Genomic DNA, 13746 nt, shown 5'->3' on the forward strand with positions numbered 1-13746 from the left:
GAAGTACAGTAAAATCACACTTGCTTATTAATAAAAATAAAAAGGTAAATAGAGTAAGCGTAGTCAAGCATAGCCCGAGTCCAGTAAACAGATCGGGTAGTCAGCCAAGCCAGAGTTTAGTAGCCAGATCGAGTAATCAGCCAAGTCAGAGTCCAGTAGCCAGATTGGGTAATCAGCCAAACCAGAGTTCAGTAACCAAATCAGGTAATCAACCAGGCCAGAAGTCAGGGATCCAAGTAGAGGAACAGCAAGCAGGATAAGGAGCCAGAAGGGATGTCAGGAAAGCCATTCTTTAAACAGGAACGCAGGAGATGGTTTCTTGTGATGTGACCAAGGCTAAGACAGGAAGGAAGTGAGCTGGAGATCTTTAAGTAGGCGGAACTGATGAGCGGATCCACAACAGCTGGTTAACTGTCAAGAGAGATGAGAGCTGGCACTTAGCTGACAGATGAGCGGCCAGCTCAGAGAAGAAAGGGCTGAGCCAGCCCTGACAAGTACACCAGTAAAGTGGGGTGCACAGCTTGCCAGAAATGTTTTACATATTGATATAGACTGAGTTTAAAGAACATAAGTCATGCAAAAGGGTATAGAACAGGTTCTGGTGAATGTGCACCTATGAGTTGAGTTGGTGTGAACAAGTTAAAGCTTACCTCTGGTGAAAATCTAAAGTTGATCTTTCAGTGGGGCTTCCCCTGTATTACAGGGATTAAATCCAAATTTTTGTCTGGTATTACCTACCTAATCCCTCGCTCCCGCAGACTTCCTCCTCTACCTGTGACTGGTGCCCCAACATTGTTTGTCTTCTACGCTCAGTCCATTGACCCCACTCTAATGTCATCATGTATGAGCAGTTCTTCATTGTAAGTGAAAAAGCCAAGGTCCTTTCCAAAACTCGGAGCATCAGAGGGAAAAAGAGAGGGCTGGCTGCTGGGAGAGCAAGGGATAAGGTAAATTCACCTGCTTTTTAAGGGTGCCCTAGAAAATAAATGAACATTTAACTCCTGCAGTGCAGGGGAGCCTAACTTCAAGGTAACTTTAGATCTTCCCCAGAGTTTGGCAATAAAGATTTTAGGATCTATAATATGGATGTAACACGTAATTGTTTTGAGAAGACATTACTTTACTGTGTTACAAAAACACATTGATTTCCAATTTTTTTGTTATTTGATGCGACTCATGAACAGAAAGTGTTTTTTTTTTTTAATGTTTGCTAATTCTAATAAAAGCTCATCATTTGAGAATCTCTGTAGATAACAAATGTAAAAAAAAAAAAAAAAAAAAAATATATATATATATATATATATATATATATATATATATGTATATATGTATATGTATTGTTGATAGTGATTTATTAGTGTATGTTTGTATTTTTATGCAAAAAAAAAGTTCTATTTGTAACCACTTAGAAAGCATAAAGCAGTATTAAGAGATTGCTCTTTCTTTACTTGTGCCAATTTCCAGATACCTGTTATGGTGGACCTCAGTGTATAATGCCAAGATCTTCTAACAATTAAATTAGAAATTAAAACACCTTAAAGATAACCGGACATAACTGTATTTTGCTGCCTTCAGTTACATGGATTCTATAACTGCATTTGTGTATATTTACTATGCCTTCCATTAGGTCAGTTGTGTATTGATATGCTGCCATACTGTGTTTTTTTTATTGTAGATTTCTGTGGAAATCCTTCCCTTTGCTTGATGCAAGTTCCCCCTGCCTTATTGTAAGTCCCCACAATTTTTTCTGATATTGAGGTTAGAAAATATTAATATACTAAATAAATGCAAATACTAATATATTCTGCATCATATTGTTTGCCTACACCCTCTTGTGTGCAAAAAAAAGATATTTATGCAAACTATTTCTTTTTTTAGTTTGGAAGTAGGCATTAATTTTAAATTATAAAATGGTAATATATAAAGTGCTACAATCAAAAATACTAAAAATAGGATGGCTCACATTGCTGATCTTCTTCTAAAAATGCAATCTACCTGTATGTTAGACTAATCCACTTAACACTATATTTTCTGAGTTACTGACCCCAGAACAATTATACAGATCAGAAAAATCTGAGAAAAAAAACAAAGTCCTTTTATGTACTCTATATTGGCTAGTAAGTGATTCCAAGTACTTGGGCAAACGTGTCTGCATAAGCTCAACAATTATCCTTTTTAGTTTCCTTTGAAAGCAAACCTTTCATGGCATTATTCATTTGGTTTAGAAAAAAAAAAAAAACTTAAAGGGTAACTCCACTTTTGGGGGGGGGGGGGGGGGGGGGATAGCTAGTGTGATTGGCTCATCAATTTTCCCAGAAGATACAAGTCAGATTTCAGGCATCCCCTCCAGCAAAAATGTCATTTTAGGAGCAATACATTCAATAGGGGCCAATCTAAAGGGATGCAGGCCCAGCAGATTTCTTCATTAGTGGCCAGTTACAGTTAATTATCAAACCACTCCCATTAGACCCACTCAGAACAGAGGCACAGATAAACACACATAGATTTCTTCAGAATAACAAAAGGTAGGAATCTGCAACAAAGGTTGTTATAATCCTTGCAGTGTAGATAGATCACCCAGAGGGGAATGTTTTTTTTTCTCAGCAAAAGTAGAGTTACGCTTTAAAGCTGGACTCCAGGTAAGATATGCAGTATCTCATAAAAGCGAGTACACCCCTCACATTTTTGTAAATATTTTATTATATCTTTTCAGTATCTTTTTAGTGTTGTGACAACACTAAAGAAATTACACTTTGCTATACTGTAAAGTAGTGAGTGTACAGCTTGTATAACAGTGTAAATTTGCTGTCCCCTCAAAATAACTCAACACACAGTCATTAATGTATAAACCGCTGACAACAAAAGTAAGTACATCCTTAAGTGAAAATTGGGCCCAAACTATCAATATTTTGTGTGGCCATCATTCTTTTCCAGCACTATATGTCAGAAACCATGAAATCAGGCTGGCTGAGATAGAAGTACAGTTAAATCACACTTGTTTAATAATAAAAGTAAAAAGAACAAATGTAGTCAAAACATAGCCAAAGTTCAGTAACCAGAACGGATAGTCAAGGCGAAGGCAGAGATCCATTGAGATGAACAGCTTAAGTAGGCAGGACTGACGGGCAGGATATCATCAACAGCTGAGTAACTGTGGAGAGATAGGAGCTGGCAATTAGCCGACAGCTGAGCAGCCAGCTCTGAGAAGGAATGGCTGAGCCCAGCCCTGACACTATTTCAACATCGTATCATAAGAGGGTGGAACTGTTGATACGCCCATAATAGAAAATGCCACGTCCTACTTGAGAAAAAATTTGGAATGGAAAGAAAAATTTACTTTTTTAGGCACAGGTACACACGTTTTCATAAAAACTGATTATTTTATTATGAAAGTTTTAAAAAACATAGTCAAAAATAATTACATAAAGCACATAATGCCTAAGAGATATTAAAACATAACCACAACCACCATAACCTAATATTGGTAATAGGCATGCGTCTATTGAAATATGATATCTTGTATCCATAAAGGCTCAGTGTAAAGGATATGGTGTGCAGTTGCTCTGCTCTACATGTTGCACACCTCAGCGCTTCCTGAGTGACAGATAGCCAGCAAAAGGTAAAATGGGCAGATGATATAGCGGGTAATAGTTAACTCCTAGGGTTATCCAGAGGTGTAACTGAATACCAAGAATGTTTCAAATGCACTGACAGCCAGTGAAGTTAGAAGTCCATGCTTCATGTATACTACTTATTTGGATATAAAAGTGAGCGACCCCGCTCGCCAATATCTAGTAGAAAGCTCCCCCGGGAACCTCCATCATGACTCATTGCTGTTCACAGTAGGAGTCATGATGTAGGTTCCCAGTGGAGCTTTCCGTTTAAATATTAGGACTGAATGGCCATAAATACAAACAGTTTTGGCACATAAAGCAGCTCCTATATTCACCTGTTTATTTAGTTGCTTGCCCAAAGTTCAGCCCCATTCAAACCTGAGTAACGCTTCATATTTTTGGAGTTCGCATGTTACAAAACACCCTTTTTTAGTGTTCTAAGAGTGAAGAATGAATGTCACTCAAATGCACATTTCGTGTTTTGGTGCATTTTTCGTGTGTTCCGCTACGCTCAGGTGTGTGTAATGGGCCTTACTGTATTTTGGAATTTTTTTCCCTATCACAATTTTGAGTTAGTGAATATATGGTGTGACGAAACCTATCCCCCACACTCCGCTTGAGTGTTTCCGTCAGTATACCGCTTCCTAAGTCCTGGAAAACGAGTCCAATGGATCATTAATGGATCAGCTAATTAATTTTGTGCCGGAGGATGGATTACTTTCAAAGTGCATTCCTGAGAACTGAGTTAGAAGGGTGTTGTATTATATTTGAGCCAAGGAGAAGAGACGTTGTCATTGTGTGTGTTAAAAGATTCAATAAACAAACGACTTTCCAAACTACGAATCATTATCACGAATGTCTATACATACATAAATAGCGAATTTCAACAAATACGAGCGAATGAATTTGACACTGTACGAATAATAACGAATTATCCGAAAATGTATTAACGTAACATAACGAATATAACAGAACGAAATTATGTATTTTACAAATGACAACGAACCGAAACTAAACTAAATTTTCCGTTGTGCACAAGTCTAGATACAGGCTCTAATCGACTCTGGAGCTGCAGGCCTGTTCATTGATGCTGCCTTTGTATCGAAGCACTAGATTCCGCTGCAGTTGCTTGACACACCACTTGCCATTGAGGCTCTTAACAGAAGACCTCTACAGCCTGCCTGTGTGACTCATGAGACTGTTCCTTTGTCCATGGACGTAGGGGCTCTTCACCATGAGATAACTCAATTTCAAGTTATTTCCTCACCTAAGTTTCCGCTGGTTATTGGTTATTCTTGGTTCCAGAGGCACAACAACTCTTTTGATTGGCCTTGTGCTGAGGTTCTCTCCTGGTCACCACAATGCAGTAAGACATGCTTCCAGAAGGTAGCCAAGTTCCTGTGCAGCTCTTCACTCTCCTCCCTGCCGGAGAAGTACCGCAATTTTAGCGATGTCTTTGACAAAGGTCAAGCCGGTAGTTTTCATCCACACCGGCCGTATGATTGCGCAATTAACCTTCAACCTGGTGCCATACCCCCTCGTGGCCGGGTTTACCCTTTGTCGGTCTTGAAGGATAAGGCCATGGAGGAGTATGTTGCAAATGCACTTTCTTAAGATTTCATTTGCAAATCCTCGTCCCCTGCTGGTGCTGGTTTCTTCTTCATGGAGAGGAGTGGTGAATAGAGACCTTGTATTGATTATAGGGGTCGCAATCTTTTCATGATTAAGAATGCTTATCTGATTCCATTGATTATGTCGTTATTTGATTGCCTCAAGGGAGCAACGTTTTCACAAAGTTTGATTTGAGAGGGCCATACAATCTCGTGAGGATTAAGGAGGGCGATGAGTGGAAAACTGCGTTTAATACCAGAACATACCAGTACCTTGTAATGCCTTTTAGCCTTTGTAATGCCTCGGCAGTTTTTCAGGAATTCATTAACGGCGTCCTCCGAGATTGGTTGCAGTTATGTGTGGTGATTTGTCTTGATGATATCCTCATATTTTCCAAGTCGCTGGAGAGCCACCACACAGATGACTGTCGTGTGCTTCAGAAACTAAGAGAAAATAATCTCTATTGTAAATTGGAGAAGTGCGAGTTCCATCGTGAACAGGTTTAAATTCCTGGGCTATGTAATTGCCACTGCTGGTTTTTTGATAGACCCAGAGAAACTTTCAGCAGTCCTACAGTGGCCCCGACCTCTGGGCTTACGTCCTCTGTAGGGATGAGCCGAACACCCCCCGATTCGGTTCACACCAGAACTTTCGAACGGACCCCAAATTCGAACGAACTTTACAACCCCATTGACGTCTATGGGACTCAAACATTCTAAATTAAAAGTGCTAATTTTAACGGCTAATATGCAAGATACTGTCCTAAAAAGGGTTTGGGGACCTGGCTCTTGCCCCAGGGGACATGGGTCAATGCCTAAAATGTTTTTAAAAATGGCCGTTTTGGCGGGAGCACTGATTTTAATGATGATTAAATTGAAAAAAAAAGTGAAATATTCCTTTAAATATGGTGCCTGGGGGGTGTCTGTAGTATGCCTGTGAAGTGCCACATGTTTCCCATGTTTAGAACAGTCCCTGCACAAAATGACATTAAACAGAAATAACATCATTGAAAACTGCTTGCCGTTTTTCATGTTATATCTGGTTCCTGCAATATGGTTTAAAACCATTGAGAAAAATGGCATGGGTAGCCCTCCCTGCCCATTACCAGCCCCTTTGGGTCTTGTAAGCATATCAAGGGGAACCCTGTACCCATATTAAAAAAAGGAAATTTGTGTGGCCCCCAGGCCCTATATACTCAGAACAGCAGTATACAGGCGGTGCAAACAAGACAGGGACTGTGTAGGTTTGTTGTGTTAAGTTGAATCTGTTTGTAATTTTCAACTGGTACATTTTTTAAGTGTAGCTCCAGTCAAAAAAACTATTTTGAGGCTTTTTGGAAAACATAGGGAAGGGTTATCACCCCTGTATAATTTGTTTTGTCGTCCATCTTTTTTCATCTGACTTGCTGTTGTCTCCTTCCGTTTGCAAGTAGGAGATGTTTGTAAGTTGGGGCCTGCCCTATATGCTCTGCAGAAAGGGCGGAACAAGGTGTTGGTTTTGACTCCTGCTGGGCGCTGGAGCGCCCTGCTGTGAACGATTATATCAAGAATTGTAATTACATGCCATTGTTGAACAGTGGTAGAAAAATTGACCTTTGGTGGTTGTGGTGCTGGTGCCACAACACTATAAGTCCTCACAGTTACTCTGGGTGGGCACAGGAACGGACCCTCCTGTGAAATATTATATCAAGAATTGTAATTACATGTCCCTGTTAAACAGGGGCAGAAAAATTGGGCTGATGTCACTGGTGCTGGTGCCACCACACTGCAACCTCTCCCATATACTCTAGTTTTATTGCAGGAATTAGCCCTGCTGCAAAGCATTGCATCAAAAATTGTACTTAAACGCCCCTGTTAAACAGGGGCAGAAAAATTGGGCTGATGGCATCACCCAGAACCAGAAATGTTCTTCCAACATATCAGCGGAGGAGGAAGAGGATAGACAATCAACATAACAGGACAGTCACTCAGCATCAGCATAGGCAGTCTTGAAGGGATGTGATATTTCAAAAAAAATTATTCAGTTACATCAGCTTCAGGTGCTTGGTAGCTGTGGGTGATCCAAGACTGATTCATCTTGATGAAGGTCAGTCGATCAACTGATTCGGTGGACAGGCGCACCCTGTGATCGGTAACAAACCCACCAGCAGCACTGAAGGTGCGTTCCGAAAGAACGCTGGATGCAGGACAGGCCAGTAGCTCAATTGCATACTGTGCAAGCTCTGGCCAGTGATCCATCCTCAAGACCCAGTAAGCCAGAGGATTTTCGGTGGGAAAGGTGTCCAAGTCTGACCTTGCCCCTAGGTATTCCTGCACCATGTAAATCAGACGCTGGCGATGGTTGCTGGAACCGATCATACCTTGGGGCTGCGGACTAAAAAATTGTCTGAAAGCATCAGTCAGACGGCCATCTTCTCCACCGCTCCTTCTGACCGATGCCTCAGCAACACGTTGTCCAGGACCAGGAGTTTGTAACCTCCCAGTCTCTGGGAACGCATTGCACAGACCTTTCTGCAAGGCCTCCCGGAGATGTCTCATCCTCTGCTCCCTCTGCGATGGCAAGATAAGGTCGGCAACCTTACCCTTGTACCGTGGATCAAGGAGAGTGGCCAGCCAGTAATGGTCCCTCTCCTTGATCCGAAGAATACGAGGATCCTTCCGCAGGCTTTGCAGGATCAGGGAGGCCATGCAGCGTAGGTTAGCTGAGGCATTCGGTCCGGAGTCCTCTGGGTCACTAAGGGCAACATGATCCGCAGCTACCTCCTCCCAGCCACGTACAAGTCCACGTGTTTCTTGGGACTGTAAATCATCCCTACAAGACTGCTGCTGATGCTGAGTGCCGAGTGCCAGCCTCCACCTCCATGCTGACACAATCATCCTTCTCCTCCTCTTCCTCCTCATCCTCTTCCTGTGTGATGGGTGGCACAGCTGGAACACTGTCTGGATAAAGGGGGCCTTGAGAGGCAAGGAAGTCCTCCTCTTCCTGCCTCTGTTCTGCCTCAAGTGCCCTGTCCATTATTCCATGCAGCGTATGCTCCAAGAGGTGGACAAGAGGTACAGTGTCACTGATGCATGCACTGTCACTGCTCACCATCCCTGTGGCCTCCTCAAACGGTGACAGGACAGTGCATGCATCCCTGATCATGCCCCACTGGCGTGGTGAGAAAAAACCGAGCTCCCCTGACCCTGTCCTGGTGCCGTAGTCGCACAGGTACTCATTGATGGCCCTCTGCTGCGTGTGCAGCCGCTGCAGCATGGCCAATGTTGAGTTCCAGCTGGTGGGCGTGTCACATATAAGGCGGTTCTTGGGCAGGTTCAACTCCTTTTGGAGCTCAGCCAGCCGAGCACAGGCATTAAATGATCGGCGGAAATGCACACAGACTTTCCTGGCCTGCTTCAGGACATCCTGTAAGCCGGGGTACCTGCCCAAGAACTGCTGCACCACCAGGTTAGGGACGTGAGCTACACAGGGCACATGGGTCAGTTGTCCCTGTCGGAGGGCGGAGAGGAGGTTGGTGCCATTGTCACAAACCACCATTCCTGGCTTAAGCTGGCGTGGCATCAACCACCTCTCAGCCTGCCCCTGCAGAGCTGACAAAACATCCGCCCCAGTGTGGCTCCTGTCCAGCAAACAAACCAGCGCAAGCACGGCATGGCATCGTTTTGCCTGCGTACTTGCGTAGCCCCTGGAACGCCTACGGAGCACCGCTGGTTCTGAGGACAGAGCACTGGAAGAGGCTATGGAGGAAGAAGAAGAGGAGGGGGTGGAGGAGAGAGGTGTGTCACAACCAATAGTAGCATTTTGGAGGTGTGGTGGCGGAACAACCTCCAACACTACTGCACCTTGTCCTGCATCCTTCCCAGCTGCCAGAAGAGTGACCCAATGGGCCGTGAAAGACAGGTAACGTCCCTGTCCATGCCTGCTGGACCATGAGTCAGCGGTAATATGCACCTTACCGCTGAGGACATTGCCTTCCACATGCCGGTAGAGAGCCGGAATCGCCTTCCGTGAGAAAAAGTGGCGTTTGGGGACCTGCCACTGAGGAACCGCACATTGTACAAACTCACGGAAGGGGGCCGAGTCTACCAACTGAAAAGGCAGCAGTTGAAGTGCTAGCAATTTAGCCAAGCTAGCATTCAACCGCTGGGCATGTGGATGGCTGGGAGTGAACTTCTTTCGCCGGTCCAGCAGCTGGGGCAGGGACATTTGCCTGCTATAATCGGACGTGGGTGTACCGCTAGCAGAGTTCCCGGAAGCACTTGGCTGTGACACACCTAATTCTATACCTTCATTCCTCTCAGAGCAGGTTTCAGAGAGGACTGAAGGTCTAGTGGGGTTGGAGATGCCAGCTGATGAGGAGCAAGGAGAGGTCCGCTTTGTTCTTTGGTGTGGGTCTTTGAGGTACGCTTGCCAACGAGCTGCATGGCAGGTCAACATATGTCTGGTCAAGCATGTGGTGCCCAAGCGGCTGATGTTTTGGCCACGCGAGATACGCTTGAGACATATGTTGCAAATAGCAGCGGTGCGATCTGATGCACTCGTCTCAAAAAAGGCCCATACCAAAGAACTTTTAGAATAACGCGCAGAGGCAGCGCCCTGCACAGGCGGAGCTCTGCGGTGTGATTCAGTCGGTGTGCTGCCCCTAAGCTGGCCCCCGGAGGGCATCCTGCCTCGTTGGACATGTGCCTCCTCCTCCTCCTCTCTCCTACCAGGCACCCACGTGGAGTCAGTGCTCTCATCATCCCCTCCCTCTTCATCGCTGTAGCAAACCTGGCAGTATGCTGCAGCTTGTGGAACATGACTGCCAGATTGCTGTCCTTCTTGAGCATCCCCTCTCTCTGCGCTCACGCTACTGCCTTCCTCTAGCTGAGTGTCATCATCAGAGCCCACAAAACACTGGGCATCCTCCTGGAGCATGTACCCAACACTGTGCTCAAAGAGTTCAGGAGACTCCTCAGGAGGATATGGTGGGTCTAGGGAAGGATGATGACATTGAGAGGAGGGAAGACGATGCGTTGGCAGCTGCTTTGCTAGTACCCTGAGACTGGGTGAGAGAGGATGAGGAGGATGAAGAGGGCTTGGTCATCCACTCTACCAAGTCGTTGGCATGTTGAGGTTCAACATGTCCAGCTGCCGAAAAGGACAATCGTGTCCCATGGCCACGTGCTGATGACAATGCACCGCGTCCACGACCAGCACTGTTGTCTCTAGACACAGAGCCTGCTTGCCCTCTTTTATCGGCTCGCACCTGTCTGCCTCTCCTTGCTGGCCTTCCAGACATGGTAATGGCCTGAAGGGAGTTGGGTAAAACAGCAGTGAAATGGAGTCACACAACACCCACTAAGCCCTGCAGATGGCTCTATTAGAGAACAGCAATAAAGGGTAGATACATGTGTATATTGTGCTGGAGGCACAAAAAACCCACTAACTCCTGCAGATGCTTTTATTATAGAACACCAGAGATAAAGGGGTATATACAGATGTATACTGTGCTGTGCTGGAGGCACACACAACTTCCAATAACTCCTGTAGATGGCAAGTGGGCTCAAATAGAGAAGAGCTATGTAGGTGGATATAGCGGTGTGTACTGGGTACAGAGCACGCAGACAGCACGCACAAGCTCCTAACACTACTGACTGCAAGCTCTATTATAAAAGATAGATCACTAGCTATATAGGTGAGGTGAATATAGCAGTGTATACTGCGGTCAGGGCACACAGACAACAACCACTACAGAAGAGCAAGATCGAAAATCGGCCGATAACGATCGGTTTGTACTGTGTTGAAGGTACACAGAACACCCACTAACTGCTTCAGACGCCAACACACTACACTAGGCCGCCGCGCTGGCGACCTTATATAGTGTGGGGCGTGTACTACACAGCCTGAGCTATGATTGGCCACAGGCATCCTGCCTGTGGCCAATCATGGCTCTCCTCGCTGCTGGCGCTGTGATTGGCCAAGCATGCGGGGTCACAGTGCATGCTTGGCCAATCATGAGCCAGCAATGCACTGCGATGACGCAGTGCATTGTGGGGCGTGAGCGCCACAAGAATTTGGCGCGAACGGCCCATAACGTTCGGAATACGCCGAACGGGCGAACAGCCGATGTTTGAGTCGAACATATGTTCGACTCGAACACGAAGCTCATCCCTAGTCCTCTGCAGCATTTCCTGGGCTTTGCCAACTATTAACGGAAGTATATTGTAACTACTCATCTCTGGGCAAGCCCCTGACTGATATGACCAGAAAGGACGGTAACAGAGAGCCCAGCGCTGACGTTTCTTATATTAGGAGGGCGGGGCCACCCGTCACCTGACCCCGCCCCTCTGACGCTGGAGAGGGAAGCCAGGGGTTCCCCAGTGATGTGTGGGTGACCCCGCCCCCTCTGATGTAACGCAGGTTTCTGTTACATCAGAGGGGGCGGGGTCACCCACACGTCACTGGGGAACCCCTGGCTCCCTTCACTAGCGTCAGAGGGGGCGGGGTCAGGTGACGGGTGGCCCCGCCCTCCTAATATAAGAAACTTCAGCGCTGGGCTCTCTGCAGTGTCTCCGGAGTGGAGACAGAAGAAGGATGTATGGACAGCGCTGGACTGAGAGATCCCCCGTCGCTGGATATGATCATCCATCGCTGGACCCCGGAGATCCGTCGCTGGATAGCAAGAGTGGATTAGCACCGCTGGAATCTTTTTTTTATTTTTTTCATTTTTAATAAAGGAATTTTTCAAAAGTGTGTTTGTCTTATTTAACCATTTTGACACTTTCTTTGTGAAATGGTAGGGGTACTTTTGTACCCCCTTACCATTTCAAACGGGGGGGGGCCGGGATCTGGGGGTCCCCATGTTAAAGGGGGCTTCCAGATTCTGATAAGCCCCCCGCCCGCAGACTCTCACAACCAACGGCCAGGGTTGTGAGGATGAGGCCCTTGTCCTTATCAACATGGGGACAAGGTGCTTTGAGGGGTCACAGACCCCCAAAGCATCCTCCCAATGTTGAGGGTATGTGGCCTGGTACGGTTCAGGAGGGAGGGGGGGCCGCTCTCTCATCCCCCCCTCTTTTCCTGCGGCCTGCCAGGTTGCGTGCTTGGATAAAGGGTCTGATATGGATTTTTAGGGGGACCCCCACGTCAATTTTTTTTTAAAATTTGATGCGGGGTTCCCCTTAATATCCATATCAGACCTGAAGGGTCTGGTATGGATATTTGGGGGGACCCCCACGTCAATTTTTTTTTTACATTTGACACGGGGTTCCCCTTAATATCCATGTCAGACCTGAAGGGCCTGGTAATTGAATTTAGGGGAACCCCCACGCTTTTTTTTTTTTTAATCAATGAATGAATGAATTGTCGGCTAATACAGAGAACACTCATTGAGTGTTCTCTGTATTACGGAGACCCGACAATTTAGCCGCAAGTGATTTTAAAAGACTTTTTTGCCTGCACAAATGACACTTTGTGCAGGGACAGTTCTAAGCACCAGAAACATGCGCCCCTTCACAGGCATACTATAGATACCCCCCAGCTACGAAATTTAAAGGAATATTACACTTTTATTGTTTCACTTTAATCATTATTAAAATCACTGCTCCTGAAAAAACGTCCGTTTTTAAAACTTTTTTTTGCATTGATCCATGTCCACTGGGGCAGGACCCAGGTCCTCAAACACTTTTTAGGACAGTAACCGGCATATTACCCTTTAAAATGAGCACTTTAGATTTCTCCCATAGACTTGTATAGGGTGTTCCGGCTTTTCGAATTTGCTGCGAACAGCCCAAATTGTTCACTGTTCGCTGAACAGGCGAACAGGCAATGTTCGAGTAGAACATGAGTTCGACTCAAACTCGAAGCTCATCCCTAGACGGTAACCACAGATTTGGTCTCCAGAGTCCATTAAGGCCTTTGAGAGTCTCAAGGCTGCCTTTGTTTCTGCTCCTGTGTTGGCACATCCTGATCCTATGTTACCTTTTATCCTTGTTGGCGCCCTTCTGTCTCAACGTTCTACCTGAGAGAGCCTTGCATTCTTGTGACTGCTTTTCAAAGAAATTGTCACCTGCAGAGTGCAATTACGAGATTGGTGACAAAAAGCTGTTGGCGATCATTTTAGCCCTGAAGGAAAGGAGACATCTCCTCGAAGGTACCACTGTGCCGGTTCTCATTCTTACTGACCATAAGAATCTCACATTATTGTCTGAGGCTAAACGCCTCTCTCCCAGAAGGGGGTCGATGGGCTCTTTTCTTGTCAAGTTTCAATTACATTGTCTCATTCTTACCCAGTACTAAGACTGTAAGGGCTGACACCTTGTCACAACAAATTTTCTCCACTTCCAAGTTGGAGTCTGTTCCGGTTCCTGTGATTCCTCCTGATCGTTTTCTGGCTACAGTTCACACCAGTCTCACTTCTCCTTTGGGTGAAAAAATTCTTGCTGCTCAAATCCATGCTCCTCCTGAGAAACCTTTTGACTGCTGCTTTATCCCAGAGAGACTCTGTACTACCATGCTCCAGACTTGCCATTCTCCCAAG

At 45.6% G+C, this 13746-nt stretch overlaps 1 long non-coding RNA gene across 1 annotated transcript in view; it reads left to right on the forward strand.

Moving 5' to 3' along the window:
• Nucleotides 1–13746, forward strand: part of LOC143934900 (uncharacterized) — a 181340-nt gene that overhangs the window by 133466 nt on the left and 34128 nt on the right. The window contains exon 2 of the long non-coding RNA XR_013263424.1: nucleotides 1676–1727. This is a non-coding gene — a long non-coding RNA (uncharacterized LOC143934900). The remainder of the gene's footprint in view (nucleotides 1–1675; nucleotides 1728–13746) is intronic.

This window comes from Lithobates pipiens, unplaced genomic scaffold (genome assembly GCF_037356315.1).
Source record: "Lithobates pipiens isolate NorthernLeopardFrog02 unplaced genomic scaffold, aLitPip1_a1.2 Scaffold_28, whole genome shotgun sequence".
NCBI classification, from domain to species: Eukaryota; Metazoa; Chordata; class Amphibia; order Anura; family Ranidae; genus Lithobates; species Lithobates pipiens.